Genomic DNA, 17,873 nt, shown 5'->3' on the forward strand with positions numbered 1-17,873 from the left:
CATTGACAAGAGGAAGTTTGCAGTTATCATATCAACCTCTAGGTGGCGATGCAGCACTAGTTTGCAATGTGCACTATATCAACTCCCTTGTTCCCAAAGACAGTCAGAAACTGTGGAATGAGCCCCTATCCTAGACAAAGTAGAAGAAAATCTATTAATTAAATGTCTTGGGATGAGCAAACTAGAGAACTATAATGTAAACTAGGGAATGTAGGTACTTAATTAACAATGAATGGTGTTGTTACTGGTATATGTGGAGACAAAGTATAAAATTGCTGTATTTTATATTTGATATCTTAATAATTATAATCATGAAATTATTTCAAAAGTAAAATAAGTAATGTAATATACCTCCAAATGCTCGTAACTCAGTTTGAGCTATTACCAACACATTGACCTAATTTATTCATATTACTCCCATCTACCTGTGACATGTTTTGATGTCACATATATGAATGTATTCAAACCCTCATAATTAAACAAAATAACTTTGTAAAAATATGTTTACAGATATTTACCTTTGACAGAAAGACTAAAAGTACATTGTTTTGTAAGAAGCAAGAGAATATATTCTTAGACTTATTTCTTAACCTAGGTATGAACACATAGGTATCACTTTGCTATAATTCATTGTTATACACTTAAGATTTGTAAATTGTTCTGTATGGATATTTTATTTCCAAGAAAGGAAGAAAAAGAAAACAGTAAAGGAGGTCAGGCCTTATAAATTGAGATCACTTGACCGCAATAGATTTAGACTATGAAGTAGCTCCTCCTTATTGACAGTTGGAATCAGGCAGAGAAATAATGGGAACATTTAATTGAACTGCAAAGTTTAGGGAGAAATTAGGAAGAAAATTCAATTGCATCAAAGCCTACATCGATATCCTTGACAGCCTAACGAAAAGTTCTTATGGCTCAGAAAGTTATTGTCTTAATCTTTCTTTAAGTAGGAGATACAGTAAAAAGAAAGGGTGTGCCCACCCACTTGTCTACACCTTTGTCTTCTGTGGCCTCCTTTGATCCAACTCCTGCCACTGGGGTGGTACACAGCTTATGGGGATAAGGACCACAACCATTTAACTGAAATAAAATAATGACAGAAGTTCCAACTTTAAAACCCACCAGGAAAATAAGTAATGAGCAAAGAGAAAATACAAGTTTGATCATTGAAAAAGTAGGAAGAAATAAAAGAGTTAGACCAATAAGAACAAAAGAAGAAAAAAAGTAGGTGGAAAGATTAAAGTAAATAAAAAAACTTTTCTCACTGGCCCCCAAATCCTTCCTTTACTACTCCATTTATTCTCATCTCCTCTAAACATCCAGAGTGTTCAAAGAATTACCTTACGTTAAGAAAGTTGTGATGAAGTTCAGAGAGTATCTCCTTTAAATTCACATAGGTCTTGACTAGAGTTTTGAGATAAGTACTTAACCTCCTTGTTTTAGCTTACATATTTGTAAAATGGGGTTAAGAATGTTTTACAGGGATATTTTGATTAATATATATATGTATATATATGTTACATGATGTCAGAACATTATTGGTGAACAATTAGTGACAATTATTATATTACTTTAATATTTAGTTTTATCTTGTACTTAAAAATAAACCAAAAGTAAGAGCAAGTATTAATAAATACATTTCAACTTTATAGGGAAATGTTCTTTGAGTGAAAACAAAAATATAGCCCTGCCGGTTGGCTCAGCCATAGAGCGTCGGCCTGGCGTGTGGGGGACCCAGGTTCGATTCCCGGCCAGGGCACATAGGAGAAGCGCCCATTTGCTTCTCCACCCCCCCTTCCTCTCTGTCTCTCTCTTCCCCTCCTGCAGCCAAGGCTCCATTGGAGCAAAGATGGCCCAGGCGCTGGGGATGGCTCCTTGGCCTCTGCCCCAGGCGCTAGAGTGGCTCTGGTCGCGGCAGAGCGACCCCCCGGAGGGGCAGAGCATCGGCCCCTGGTGGGCAGAGCATCGCCCCTGGTGGGCGTGCCGGGTGGATCCCGGTCGGGCGCATGCGGGAGTCTGACTGTCTCTCCCCATTTCCAGCTTCAGAAAAATACAAAAAAAAAAAAAAAAGAAAAGAAAAGAAAACAAAACAAAAATAGCCAAAGAGATTGCATATACTGCCTTTGACATACTGGCAAGTCTTTTCTAAAATGTTTAAGTAGAACTGTCATTATTTGCAGATGACATGGCACTCTGTACAGAGAAACCCAAAGATTCCACCAAAAATTACTAGAACTGATAAGTAAATTCAGTAAAGTAGCAGGATACAAAATAAATATCCAGAAATGAGTTGCATGTTTATACACCAATAATAAACTATCAGAAAGGGAAACGAAGAAAATAATCCCATTCACAAGTGCTTCAAAATGAATAAAATACCTAGGAATAAATTTTAAAAAAGATGTAAAAGACCTGTATATGGAAAATTATAAGATATTGAAGAAAGAAATTGAAGAAGATAAACATAAGTGAAAGCATATATTGTCTTCATGAATAAGAAGAACATCATTAAAATGTCCATAGTATCCAAAGCAATCTATAGATTCAATGCAATTCCTATCAAAATATCAATGATGCATTTACAGAACTAGAACAAATATTCCAAAAATTGTCACCCCAATAAATTAAATGAGAAATAAGAAAATAATTTTATCAAGAACCCTAACTAGCAACAGATGTTTATCTGAAACCTATGTATTCTTAATTATTGTCACCCCATTTAATTTAATTTCTAAATAAAAAAGAAACAGTGATCAATAACATTATCTGTTATTGAACTATAGTAGAAGGCAATAGTAATCAAAACAGCATGATACTGGCATAAAATAGACCTATAGACTTTATAGTTAATATTTGACAAAGGAGTCAAGAATATGAAATTATGTAAAGATAGCCTATTTAATAAATGGTGGTGGGAAAATTGGACAGGTACATGTAAAAAAAATGAAAAAGACCACCTTCTAACATCATGCATAAGAATAAACTCAAAACATATTAAAAAACTTAAATATCAGACTTGAAACCATAAAATCCAAAAAGAAACATTGGCTAAAAACATTTGAAAAATTTCTTGTAGCAATAGTTTTTCTCATATATAACCTTGGGCAAAGAGAACAAAAGAAAAAAATAAACAAATGGGACTACATCAAACTAAAAAGTTTTTCTACAGCAAAGGAAACCATCAACAAAATGAAAAGTCAACCCACTGAATAGGAGAACATATTTACCAATGATACATCTGATTAGGACTTAATTTCCATATTTTGTAAAGAACTTATAATACTCAATAACAATAAAACATACAATCCAATAAAAAAATGGGCTAAGGATATAAATAAACACTTCTTCAAAGAGGACATACAGATGGCCAATAGATATATGAAAATATGCTCAATGTCCCTAATCATCAAGAAATGCAAATTAAAACATTAATTTGATAACTGCACACCTGTCAGAATAGCTATAATCAATAAAAAACAGAAAACAAGTGTTGGCGAGGATGTGGAGAAAAGGAAACCTTTATGAACTGTTGTTGGTAGGTATGAAGACTGGTGCAACAACTGGTGAAAGCAGTATGTATTGTAGTAACCTCAAAAAAATTAAAAGAACTGCCTTATGAACCTGTGATTCCACTTCTCAGAATTTATTCAAAGAGACCTGAAACATGAATTTAAAAATAATATATTCACCTTTATATTCATTGCAGCATTATTTACAATAGCCAAGATTTGGAAGCAGACCAAGTGCCTATCAGGAGAGGAGTGGATAAAAAAGCTATGGTGCATTTACACAATGAAATACCACTCAGCCATAAAATAGAAGAAAATCTTACCCATTCCTACAATATATATGAACCTGGAGAGCATTATGTTAAGTGAAAGAAGCCAATCGGAGAAAGACAAGTACCATATAGTATCACTTATATGTGGAATTTAATGAACAAAATGAACTAACAAGTAAAACAGAGACAGACTAATATAGAGAGAATACAGTGATAACTGCTGGGGGGGGGAGGAGGGCTGGAAGTGGGTAGAGGGATTGAGCAAAAAAAAATGAGAGAGAGAGAAAAATCATGGACAACAGTGTGCAGACTGGCAGTGGGAGTCAGTGGGAGAGGTGAAGGAGGGTATGGAGGAATAAATGGTGATGGACAGAGACTGCAGTTGGAGTAGTGAACCATACAGTGTGCAGATGAAGTGTAGAATTGTGCACCTGAAATCTGTATAATTTTTTAAAGGTGTCATCTCAACAAATTTAATGATAATAAAAAATTTGTAAAAAGTGAAATAAAATATTTAAGAAAAAATATAAATTTTCTTCTATATATGATATTCTTCTATTAATGTATGTGACTAATAATGACTCATTTTACAACTCACTAAGAAAAAAGGATGGTAAGTAGAATACAGAAGGATGTCACCTGTTTTAGAAGTACCAGATATTACAATATATTCTATGAATATTTAATGGGATTCTTATCAATGCTTTGTCTCCTATGGATACAATAATATCAGTTTTTACACTATTTCTTTACTAATTTTAGCTACCAAAATGAAATAATACATGATTGACAACAAACTAATCTCTCACCTTTCCTAGAAATAAGTTTAATCCAATATATTTTATTTAAATGAATCAATTGGAGATGCTTTTATGACAGTAATATAATTAAAATAATATGGTTTTTATGCAGGACACAGATGCATTAGCAGACAGTGTTGTAATTGACTAGTGTTGGAGATTTTTTGCTCGTTAAATTTAGATTGTTATCACTGTATATTAATTTCACTTTTATAAACTAAAAAGACCATTAGAGTTAAGATTAGACTAATTTGTACACAGACATATCATGTTCCAGTTATATAAAAAAAGTCTGGGCATATTTTGGCCCTATTTGGAATGGCAATGAAAAGATACACAATGAATTATGAAATAGAAATGTATTGATGCTTAGAAGGAACTTTCATCAATATTGTTACCTAACTAAATTAGTGATTTTCTTAATTATAAAAGAAATAAGTAGCCAGAAGAGTATGATTAAATAGCAAAACATGATAGGGTCATTTTACTCATTTTAGTGGCTTAAGTAGTACTTGTTGTGGAGAATGTGTGTTTTTTATTATACTTAATAAAATGAAACAAAACAAGACCATGGTGACTACATGTGTCAATTTTGATATGTAACATGGTAAAAAAATTGTGCTCAAGTTGGATTCAAAAGATCCACAGACTATTTCTGGTTTTGTTATTTACTAGGTATTCAAACTCATGCAAATTATTTTGACACTGAGGAAGCATTTTGGCATCAGCAAATACTATCTAAAATTTTTAGCAATTTTAATATTTTAAATGCAATTATCCTTTGTACTATATTCAATTAGCACATTGCATCTATTTTTCTAAATGATCAAACATGAAATGACAGGCATGCTTCAATTCTAGTAGCCTGACTCTTGTGTCCATGTCCTGGAGGCATGCTGGCAACTAGAGGGTCTGATTAGAGAGAGAGAGAAAAAACAAAACAAAGAAAGCAGGTGAGATCTGGCTGTTATTTCTTTGAAAAGCTGCTATTGTAGTAAAAAAAAAAACAACACCTAAAATCGCCTTTGAAAGAAAGTCTGCTGATATTTCCAAGAATGAGCCTAGTGGAAATGATTCTAGATCATATTTTAAGATACATTCTTAGTAGCAACACCTCTCTTCTGAGTATCAGGCCCTTTACTTATTTCTTTTAAGTTCTGACTGCTGCCTACCCACTCTTATTTTCTGTCTGTGTAAACTGAATATTTCACAGGAATAAAGTATTCTGGATCAGATGCTAAGATGAAAAATTAATCATTAATACTATCCAAAACAACATTGTTAGCAACACAGTACTTCAGAATCTTTTCAAACAAACAACAACAAAATCCTGTTTTGTTTTGTTTTTGTTTGTTTGTTTTTGACAGAGTCAGAGAGAGAAACAGATAGGGACAGACAGATAGGAAGGGAGAGATGAGAAGCATAAATTCTTTGTTGCAGCTCCTGATTTCATTGATTGTTTTCTCATATGTGCCTTGACCCAGAAGCTACAGCACAGCAAGTGACTCCTTGCTCAAGCCAGCAACCTTTGGCTCAAGCCAGCAACCTTGAGCTTCAAGTCAGAGATCTTCAGGCTCAAGCCAGTGACCAGGGGTTCATGTCTAGGATCCCACACTCAAGCCAGCAACACCATGCTCAAGCTAGTGAGCCCATGCTCAAGTCGGCGACCTTGGGGTTTTGAACCTGGGTTCTCTGCACCCCAATCCGATGCTCTATCCACTGTGCCACTGCCTGGTTAAGCAAATCCTGTTAATATTTTAAAAAGCATACTTAGCAAGTTATATCAAAAAGATTAAGAAAAGAGCAGTAATGCCTGACCAGGTGGTGGCACAGTAGATAGAGCATTGGCCTAGGATGCTGAGGACCCAGATTCAAAACCCTGAAGTCACTGGCTTGAGTAGGGCTCATCTGACTTGAGCATGGGGTTGCCAGCTTGAGCATGCAATCATAGATATTATACCAAGGTCACTGGCTTGAGTTCAAGGTCACTGGCTCAGCTAGAGCTGCCCGTCAAGGCACATATGAGAAAGCAATCAATGAACAATTAAAGGGCCGCAATTATGAGTTGATGCTTCTTATATCTCTCCCTCTTGTCTGTCCTTGTCTGTCTGTCTTTTTCACAAAAAAAGAACAGTAATGATAGATACTATCAGCTATTGCTTAATTCTGTCAAGCATCATCCTAACGCTTGACATATATAATTTCCTCAAATACAGCCACATTGTGATGCACATGCTTATATAATCCCTGCTTTACACGTGTTGAAACTGAAATGGAAAAAGATGAAGTACACTGAATGAGGTCCTACAACTCAGAATGGCAAAGACAGAACTTAAACAAAAGACTCCAGCAATCACACCACGCTGTTTCTCAGCAGTGTTGTCAAGTCACATATTTCAGAACATTCTTTATTTTCATTGCTTTTCATATGTTCTATGGCCTCTGACTTATTTTTTTCTTCTCATTGTAAAAAAATTAGAGTAATCAATGAGAGGAAGAATCACAACACATATACACTAACAAGCCACATAAACATTCTCACTAAAATTTTCAATTGAGAGTTAATGTATTAATTTAATTTTTAATGGAATCTTTTATTACACCATGAAATATTTTACTTTCTTGGGGCTATTCTATTTTCAGTATAACTGTTTACAGACATAGTACAAGGCTTATCGTTCCATGTCAACCTAAAAATCAAATAATTCACTATAAACTCCCATACGCTTGTCCTTGGGAAACAGTTATGCAGAATTTTAAAATATGTTGAAGTTGGACTAATCAAACCAATAATTAAACAATACTCAATTTGCATTGAGGTCTGTTTATAAAATTTATGTACATAGAATATGGTTTATTTATTGTATTTCTAAATCATCAAAAATATTCTCTGTTTAATATATTTAAAAATAGGGCATTTTCTTAAATATTAAACATATTCCACCTATATGTGCCTCTTTTTCAAATTAGTCTAAAGGACTCATCTCCCATCTTAGTGCTGTCTTTTAATAAAATATCTCTCCTCTTCCCTTAGATCACAAATACAGACATATAACGAGTTTCTCTCTAATCAATAACCCCTCCCCCTGCTCATTCTGAGCATTCAGTGGAATTGGGCATGTGATCTTTGCTGGCAGTGTTTCTGTTTAATGGAGCGAGCAGAAAAAATTGCCTCTTTATAAAACATGCATTAATAAATTTAATTAATTTTATCAAAATAATATAAGTAAAGACATTTAAAAGTTAAACTAATAATACAAATTATAATTAAAAAGAGCAGTCCCTGATCCAACTGTCTAATGTTTATGGAGGACATCTCAGCACATCTTCCTGAGAAAGAAGCACAATTGACAAAGTTTAGAAATGCAGCACATAGAAAAGTGATCATTTTATTTGAGTCAAAAATTGGCTGAGAATATAATTTTAAGATAGAATACATTTCTTTGGAATATTTTGAGAGTATATGGTGTACATTCCAGAATTATATATCTGGACTGCCTATCTCTCAATGTTGACAATGAAAGGCCTGATTCAATTTTGTTTCCTGATCCTGTTACATTATGTACTTTATCTTTTGGGTCATAGATATGACCCAACTATCTCTTAGTCAGGGGTTGTGACACTAATAGCTTAGTAGCTATTTTATCAACCACATTCACTGCAAGGAGTGATGAGCAGGAAGAGGAATTTGAAAACCTATGGTGGTAGGAGTGTATGTGGGCAACACAAAATCAAAAGCAAAGCTGAGAAATGAAAAGAAAGAAGAAAGGGAAGGGAAGGGAAGGGAAGGGAAGGGAAGGGAAAGGAGGGAGGGAGGGAGGGAGAAAAGAAGGGAGGGAGGGAGGGAGGGAAGAATGGAGGAAGAAAAGAGGAAAAGAAGAAAGGAAAAATAATGATGATCAGTGTTTGAGTCTTGGAAGTAGTCTTTCCTAAAGCAAAGTGTGCAACCCATCCAGCCCAGATGTATTCTCCCTCTTTTTTATTAGTTAAGCTAGTTTTCAGTTGAGTACTAGTTATTGCAATGAGAAAGAACCTATATTAATATCCAAGAGTATACTAAACAGTAATTTACGAGAGCCACCTTCCTGAAGAAAAACCATAGTCTTCACAACTATAAGATTAATGAGGAAAGAAATTGTTTTTTTCTTTTTTGTTTGTTTGTTTTTAGGAAGAAGAGGGAGAGAGAGAGGGAGAGAGAAAGGAAAGGAGAGAGATGAGTGTTAGATTTGGGGAGACATGCTGTGGCTGCCAGAGTGTAACTATTGAAGGAGCAGGAACAGGGAGTGCTGGCAGGAACAGGGAGTGCTGATAGGGCCCCTGTGAGGCTGTGAACAAAGAAGTTTATGTTTGAAATTTGCCACTAAGCTAAACCCGGCCCCGGTTGCTATGCCGGCCCCTGTTGCTATGCTGCGTGTGACCTCTCTAGCGAATTGTTCTGTATAATGCTTGCTCACTTAGGATATATAAGGACCTAGCTATAAGTGCCAGGCGCGACTCCTGTTTGCAGCTCCTTGTGAGTACGGTGTCTCCGGACATCTTGGGAGTTCGCCGCCATGCAGGTTAAACTGGCCAATAAAGTAACATCTAAACTCCTGAAAGTCTCCGATGTTTGTTCTCATACTCGGTGGATGCAACAATGAGAAGCATTAACTCCTAGTTGAATCACTTTAATTGTTCATTGATTGCTTCTCATATGTGCCTTGACTTGGGGAGGCTTAAGTGGAGCCAGTAAGAACTTGCTCAAGCCAGTGACTTTGGGCTCAAGCCAGCGACCTTGGGTTTCAAGCCAGCAACCTTTGGGCTCAAGGTAGTGACCATTAAACACATCGCTGGCACACTCAAGCTGGCAAGCCTGCACTCAAACCAAATGGGTTTGAACTTAAGCCTGCAATCTAGGGATTTTGAATCTGGGTTTCTCAGTATCCACTGTGCCATCAATGGTCAGGCAAAAGAAAGTGTTTGAGAAATTATTAGGAGCAGACCACTTGGATTAGAAATCAATTTGAGACAGTTTGGCAACTTTTGGAATCTCATTGTATGGGGGGGGTGATTGTGTGTGTGTTCATTTAGGGCAAAATATTCCATTTGTTTTATGAATGCAAAGTATCTATATTTTTAATATTTAAAGGTTTAAAGTTTACCTGAGGCTTTTTAAAAAATTTCTATTTATTGGAAAAACTGATCTTGATACAATCTATTCAGGTTTTTTTTCAATTTTGAAAGGCATGACTGCATCTGTTTTATTAAAATTGTCTGACCTACCCACTTATTTTTAGTTGAATTTTTGGTTTTTAATATAAATTTGCTTATATTCATTCTTTCTTGATTGTTGTTGAATAATGCTTAAGCTATAATTTGCTTGTATTCAAACTCTGTTGCACGGTAGATACTTTGAGATAGAGTAGTATCAATTATTTTCTTTTTCCTATATAGTTTGTGAATGAATAAATAATTTCCTTTGGCTTAAGTTAATATATAAAAATTTCACAAAAAATAAATTCAGTACCTGATATCTTTTTGTTTTGTTGTTGTTTGTTACCCATTTAAAAACTTATCTACTTTTGGAAATTTTATAGTGATTTCTTTGTACCCTAATATAGAAACAATTTTTAAAATATAATGAGCATTGTCTTAAGTCCTTTTGATGTTTACAGTATTGGCAACTTGATAAGAACATAAAGCATGTAACATATACTCATGTTTGTTCATTAATCCTTTTTGTCAGAAATTTATACCTAATTTTAATGAAATTTTAATTTCATTACTTAATGATACCTATTTGAATTATAGTCATACCACTTATTATAAAAGAATACCCTCTTATTTCTGTCTGTACTTTTAACTTTGAGTTCACCTTTGTCTACCACTAACATTTTTCATCCCTGTGCCATTTTCCTTTTCCCTTCTGCACTGCTGCTGTCCTTTTACCCTCAGTTTGCATGTGTTCCATTACATACTTTGTGCCTAGCACAGTGCCTGGCTCACAGCAATTAGAGATAGCATGTTACAAAATAAATGAAGGTAAATTTAGTCATTTCATGAATTTTCAATAAGTTAATATTTCCATTAATGTTTATATGTATAAAATTTCATGACACAAAATGACCACATACAGACCTACGGGTTGAACTAAATACATACATAATTTTTGTCTTCATCATTTAAAATGGATAAATTTTATAAAAATTCAGTATAGAGTAGTATATATCTACTAAGTTAAAAATGAGGTTGATCAATTTAGATTGTGAGTAAACTTAATTAAAATACTCAATTTCACAGATTCAAATTGAGATTTCATTTTGTGAACTGATATGAATTAGTGTCTACCTATAACCTAATTGTGTTTTTAAATCTCTTCACTTGTTTCTGCACTTTTAAAGATTCTGGCATCTAATAGGCAGATTACTCTTCCTTTCTTTCTTTCTTTCTTTCTTTCTTTCTTTCTTTCTTTCTTTCTTTCTTTCTTTCTTTCTTTCTTTCTTCCTTCCTTCCTTCCTTCCTTCCTTCCTTCCTTCTTTCTTTCTTTCTTTCTTTCTTTCTTTCTTTCTTTCTTTCTTTCTTTCTTTCTTTCTTTTTTTATTTCTCTTTTTCAGAAGGAGTGATAGAGAGACATACTCTTGCATGTGCCCTTATCAGGATTTACCTGGCAACCCCCAGCTGGGGCCAATGCTTGAATCAACTGAGCAGTGCCTGAGGCTGCTGCTCTGACCAATTGAACCACTGGCTGTGGGAGGGGAAGAGGAAGAGGATGAGAGAAGGGGGAGAGAAGAGGAAGAGAAGCAGATGGTTGCTTCTCTTGTGTGTCCTGACCAGGAATCGATCCCAGACATCCATATGCCAGGCCAACACTCTATCCTTTGAGGCAACTGGCTAGGGGCGCAGTGTATTTCAATACAACTAATTCTTGAGTGGTTTATGCCCTCTAAGCAGATACTTCCTTATAACAGTTTCTCTTTCTGACATAAGAATTCTTAAATTAGTTGATGCTTCGGCCTGTAAGTCATGAAAAAGGTGATACAATTGTGTTGGAATATAGATTACTGATTGTGGGAAAAGGCAACGAGTTATGATTGAGGTTGGTGTCAGCGGTGTTGCTTTATCTAGAGGTGCATATAAAATCATGGTTGCCCCTGATAAACACCATGGCTAGACAAGTTAGCTATATAAAATGTATCTCTCCAATGTTCTTTCAGGAAAAGACTAATTTAACAAGACAAGCAAGCACTCTGGGTCATACTCATGCTGCTCCATCTTCTGAAGTCTGCCCATGGAATGTCTGTCAGAGGAGCCAGACCTCAGAGTCCTCAGAGCCTTACAGACTGTTAGATCAATAGATCAATACCTGGCATAGAAAGACCTGAAACTCTTAATCCTGCCCAGGCTCAAACCACTCTTCCTCCTCTCCGTTTATTTTAAAGATGGGAAGGTGGTAATATATTGTGATTTTTTTTTTCTCTCAAATATCTGCTAGTTCTACATTCCTTGTGTTAGGGCCCACTTGATTAAAAAAAAAGGAAACTCTATTTAGTTCATAATCAAAACATCCATTTTTTATAATCAGTTGTTGTTTTTTTCATGGTCTGTATGACTATCTAAAATCAGTACTAAAGTAATTTTTAAGCTCTTATTTATTGTAAACAAGTTACCAAAATTTTCAGATCTGAAAATTCACTCTGTACCAAACAATTTCAAAATGCTGTGAAATACTGGGTTGAAGCAACTAGGACACTTTGGGAAATTTATTTTATATAATATTTTAAACTAGTTAAACCATTTTATTGTTTTACTTTTGTGTATGTATGACAAAGACAGAGAGAGACAGAAAGAGGAACAGACTGACAGGAAGGAAGAAAGATAAGAAGCATCAATTTTTCATTGCAGCACCTTTGTTGTTCATTGATTGCTTTCTCATGTGTGCCTTGACCAGATCAAGTGACCTCTTGCTGAAGCCAGTGACCTTGGGTGAAAGCTGGTGAACCTTGCTCAAACTAGATGAGCCATGCTCAAGCTGGCGATCTTGGGGATTTGAACCTGGGTCCTCCGCATCTCAGTTCGGCACTCTATCCACTGTGCCACCACCTGGTCAGGCTAGTTAAACCATTAAAAAAAATGTAACTACAGATTTACACATCTGGATGCTTATATCAATCAGGTTCCTTATGTAAACTGGAAGAATCAATAACTGCAGTTCAAAAAATTTGAGAATAAAAAATATACAGCTCAACAAGATTGCTATTGCCATATCAAAATTAACTGGGGTATTCCATGAGCAAGTAACTAAGTTTTCATTCTAAGTAGATCCTCAGACTTGCATTATTATTTTGTTGGATCAAAGTGACTCTGTGTGCTAAAATTATTTCCAGAATGCTTTTGGGAATAAGTCAATGATTACAAAATTATATCTATTTCAAAAATATAATTCTGATCCCTTTTTTTCTCTTTACTATCTGCAACTATGTACATTGTTGGTACAATTTCACAAATTACAATGTTCCTTCATGTCCTCCAAATTTTATAACCCTGATACTACTTGATTGTCATTTCAGCTTATTTATTGCAAGTGATGGAGAGGATAACCAAATGTATTTTTAAATATTCTCTGATCAGCTAAGTGATGAATCCCAAAACAAAACCATGTTAGCGTGTCCTATCTTTGCTAATAAGATTCTCTTGTAAGTAACAAACAGAATAGTTCAGTAATTTAAAAACTGGCACATTATTACTTTAATAGGAACTGTGAATATTTTATAACCATAATCCCTGATGAATAATTCTGCTTTGTTATTTTCCCTTCAAGGAGAAGAACATGGGAAGTTATATGTGATGATAGACTCTCAAAAACCTCTGAGATTCCCTATCAAGTGACTAAAAATCTTGGGTATTCTCCTCAGGATATTAAGAGATAGTATTCAAATGTGAAGCAATTATTTGTCAAAACTCTCCAAATATTGAGATTAGTTTATCATATTCTCTTTTGAATTTGCATTTTATCCTTTCATTTGCTTCAAATCTGTTGCATACTAAGGAGGCTTCTTTTAAGTCTCTAATATATTTTCATTAGTATTGGCTCTCTGCCTTTTTTTGTTTTGTTTTGTTTTTGTTTTTTACAGAGAGAGAGTTAGAGAGAGGGATAGACAGGGACAGACAGACAGGAAGAGAGAGATGAGAAGCATCAATCATTAGTTTTTCATTGCGCAATGCAACACCTTAATTGTTCATTGATTGCTTTCTCATACGTGCCTTGACCATGGGCCTTCAGCAGACTGAGTAACCCCTTGCTGGAGCCAGTGACCTTGGGTTCAAGCTGGTGAGCTTTTGCTCAAACCAGATGAGCCCGTGCTCAAGCTGGCGACCTCGGGTCTCGAACCTGGTTCTTCCGCATCCCAGTTCGACGCTCTATCCACTGCGCCACCGCCTGGTCAGGCCATGGCTCTCTGCCTTTTGTTACAATGTCATACACTGTTATTTGCAAAATATTTTCACAAAATACTTCTTAAAGATTTTTTTAAATCCCTCTAAAGAATTTTTAAAATTTTTTTTAAGATTTATTTTTAATTTATTTGGATGACATGTTTGCCAAACCATACAGGTTTCAAGTATACAACTTAATACATATAATACCATCTATACCTACATGATGCACTCCCAATTCCCAAGCAAAATCGCTTTCTACCACCATTTTCCCTCCTTTCCTCTTCCTATCTCCACACCCTCACCTTTTTCCTCTGGCTATTGTCACCCTTTTGTCTGTATCTATGTGTTATGTTTATGGGTTTGTTTGTTTTTTAGCTAATCCCTTTACCAAGTACTCTTTATTGAGTACCTACTATGGCAGAATAAGCGATGCTCACAATATTGCATTTCCTTCCCTACAATCTTCAGAATATGCTGTTGCAGTTAGGTAGACGTTATAAGACTAATTATGGCTAATGTGTGATAAGCCAAAATGAATTTCTTAGTAGCATCTTCCAGATCAACTGTCATGGTATCTCAGTGCCTGTGTTTAACCTTTACTTACTCAATAATGTCCCCAAAGCCATTCATAAACTTTTATTAGACTACATTATTTCAATTCTTTTATTTATTACTAGTTACTCTTGTTAATCTCTTATCATGCCTTTCAGATTATATTTATGTACCTGTATTCCCTTTTTAATCTAGATGTAATTGACATGTAACATAGGTAAATTTAAAGTGTAGAAGATGTTGATTTGATACCCTTATACTTTGCAAACCTACATTGTAGGTTTCGTTAACTTCTCTATCCCCACAAATAATAATCTCTTTGTTGTTGTTATGAGAACTTTTAAGATCTCCTCTCTTAATTTTCAAGTATATAGCTGCAATCACCATGCTACATTAGATTGTCAATACTTATTCATCTTATTACCCTTCTTGAATGCTTTGACCAATGTCTATTTCCCCCATGCTCCAACCCCTGGTAATCACCACTTTTTCTGTTTCTATGAGCAGAGCTTATTTAGATTCTACATATAAATGATATCATGTAGTATATTTCTTTCTTTGTATAACTAATCTCACTTAATATAATGCCCTAAACATCCATCCATATTGACACAAATCACATGATTTCCTTCTTTCTCAAGGGTTATAATATTCCATTGTGTATCTGTGTGTGTGTGTGTGTGTGTGTGTGTGTGTGTGTGTGTGTATATATCTTTGAGATCCTGATTTCATTTTCTCTGGATTTATACCTAGACGTAAAATTTCTGGATTATATAATAGTTCTATTTTATTTTCTTGAGGAATCCTTCACACTATTTTTCATAGTGGCTACACCAATTTACATTCCCACCAATAGTGCATAACCATTTATTTCTTCCCACTTCCTTGCCAACACGTTATCTCTTTTCTTTATGATAATATTCACTCTAACAGGTATGATGTAGTACCTCATTATAGTTTTGAAATGCATTTCTCTAAAATTAGTGAAGTTAAGCATCTTTTCACATTTTTATTGGCCATTTATAACAATAGCCTGTTTTGAAAAAAATATGTATTCAATTCTTCTGCCCAATTTTTTAATCAGATTGTCTGATTTTGACTATTGACTTGTATGAGTTCCTGTCTGTCTGTCTCTGTCTATCTCTCTCTCTCTCTCTCTCTCTCTCTTTGTAAAAATAAAGAAAGAAGTAAAATTGTCACTTTAAAAAAATACCATTGTAAACTTCATAGGAATTGCACTGGATCCATTGATGGCTTCATTATTAAATGACAAATTTAACAATATCAATTCCTCTAATCCAATAATAGAGGATATTTTTCTATTTTTGCCTTTTAAATTTTTAATCAAAGTCATATTTTTCAGTATACAAATTTTCAACTTAGTTAAATTTATTTTTGAGTATTTAAATGTTTTGATGCTGGGCCTGGCTGGTTGGCTCAGTGGTAGAGCATCGGCCTGGCATGCAGGAGTCCCAGGTTCGATTCCAAGCCAGGGCACAGAGGAGAAGCGCCCATCTGCTTCTCCACCGCTCCCCCTCCCCTTCATCTCTATCTCTCTCTTCCCCTCCCGCAGCCAAGGCTCCATCTGAGCAAAGTTGGCCCAGGGGCTGAAGTTGGCTCTGTGGCCTCTGTCTCAGGTGCTAGAATGGCTCTGGTTGCAACACAGCGATGCCCCAGATGGGCAGAGCATAGCCCCCTGGTGGGTGTGCTGGGTGGATCCCAGTCGGGTGCATGCGGGAGTCTGTCTGACTGCCTCCTGTTTCCAACTTCAGAAAAATACAAAAATAAATAAAATGTTTTGATGCTATTGTGAAAAGAATTGTTTTCTTTATCAGTTATTTTGTTGTTATTGATAAAAACACAACTGATGTATGTATGTTGATTTTGTATCTTGCACCTTTACATAATTCATTGATTAGTTCTAATAGTTTTTGGGTGATCTTTAAGATATTCTATATATAATAACATATCATCTGTAACAGTTCTTGGTTTTGTTGAACTCCTGTTTTTTATTTTGTCTATTTCATGTATTTCTGATCTGAAGTTTATGATTTCCTACCTTCTGCTAACTCTGGGCTTAGTTTAACCTTCTTTTTCTAGTTCCTTGAAGTGTAATTTCAATTGTTTATTTGAAAAATGTTTTAAGATAGTCATTTATTGTTATATATTGTTCTCCTTAAATCTGGTTTTGCTGGATTCTATGGTTTGCTGTATTCCACACATTTTCTATGTTATCTCTTTATTTTTATTTGCTTTAGGCACTAGAATGGCTCTGATTGCGGCAGAGTGACGCCCCAGATGGGCAGAGCACCCCCCCCCGGTGGGCATGCCGGGTGGATCCCGGTCGGGCGCATGCGGGAGTCTGTCTGACTGCCTCCCCGTTTCCAGCTTCGGAAAAATACAAATATATATATATATATATATATATATATATATATATATATATATATATATATATATATATTTATTTTATTTCTTCTTTGACCCATTGGTTGTTCAGGAACTTTTTTTTATTTCCACATATTTGTGAATTTTCTACCTTTTCTCTGTTATTAATCTCCAGTTTCAAAATGTTATGGTTGAAATGGATACAATCTTGACATAATTTTATTCTTATTAAATTTATTAAGAATTGTTTTAGGTTCTAATTCGATGTAATTGAAGAATTTTTCGTGTAGATGTAAAAAGAATATGTGTTGTGCTGCTGTTTGATGAAATGTTCCATATATATCTGTTAGGTCCTTTTAGCCTACAGCATAGCTCAAGTCCAATGTTCTCTTTTGATTTTCTTTCTGAATGACTTATCCATTGTTGAAAATAAGGTATTGAAGTCCTCTACTATCATTGTGTTGTCTTTTCTTTGTCCCTTCAGATCTGTCAGTATTTAATATATTTAGGTGCTTTGATTTTGGGTACATATATATTTATAATTATAATATCTTCATGATGAGTTGACCTATTTATCATTATATAATGATCTCTTTGTTTCTTTTAAAAATTTTTTAGCTTATATTTTATTTAGTCTATTATAAGTATAGCTATCTTTGTTCTCTTTTGATTTCCATTTATATAAAATATCTTATCCTTTCCTTCACTTTGAGCTTATATATGTCCTTAAAGCTAAAGTGAATCTCTTGTAGGCAGTATATAGGGATGTTTATCCGGGTTCGATTCCCGGCCAGGGCACACAGGAGAGGTGCCCATATGCTTCTCCACCCTCCCCCTCTCCTTCCTCTCTGTCTCTCTCTTCCCCTCCCGTAGCCGAGGCTCCATTGGAGCAAAAGATGACCCGGGTGCTGGGGATGGCTCCTTGGTCTCTGCAC

At 35.0% G+C, this 17,873-nt stretch overlaps 1 protein-coding gene across 2 annotated transcripts in view; it reads right to left on the reverse strand.

Moving 5' to 3' along the window:
* Positions 1–17,873, reverse strand: part of PTPRD (protein tyrosine phosphatase receptor type D) — a 2,510,439-nt gene that overhangs the window by 2,242,114 nt on the left and 250,452 nt on the right. The window lies entirely within an intron of this gene.

The sequence above is a fragment of the Saccopteryx bilineata genome, chromosome 2 (genome assembly GCF_036850765.1).
Source record: "Saccopteryx bilineata isolate mSacBil1 chromosome 2, mSacBil1_pri_phased_curated, whole genome shotgun sequence".
NCBI classification, from domain to species: domain Eukaryota; kingdom Metazoa; phylum Chordata; class Mammalia; order Chiroptera; family Emballonuridae; genus Saccopteryx; species Saccopteryx bilineata.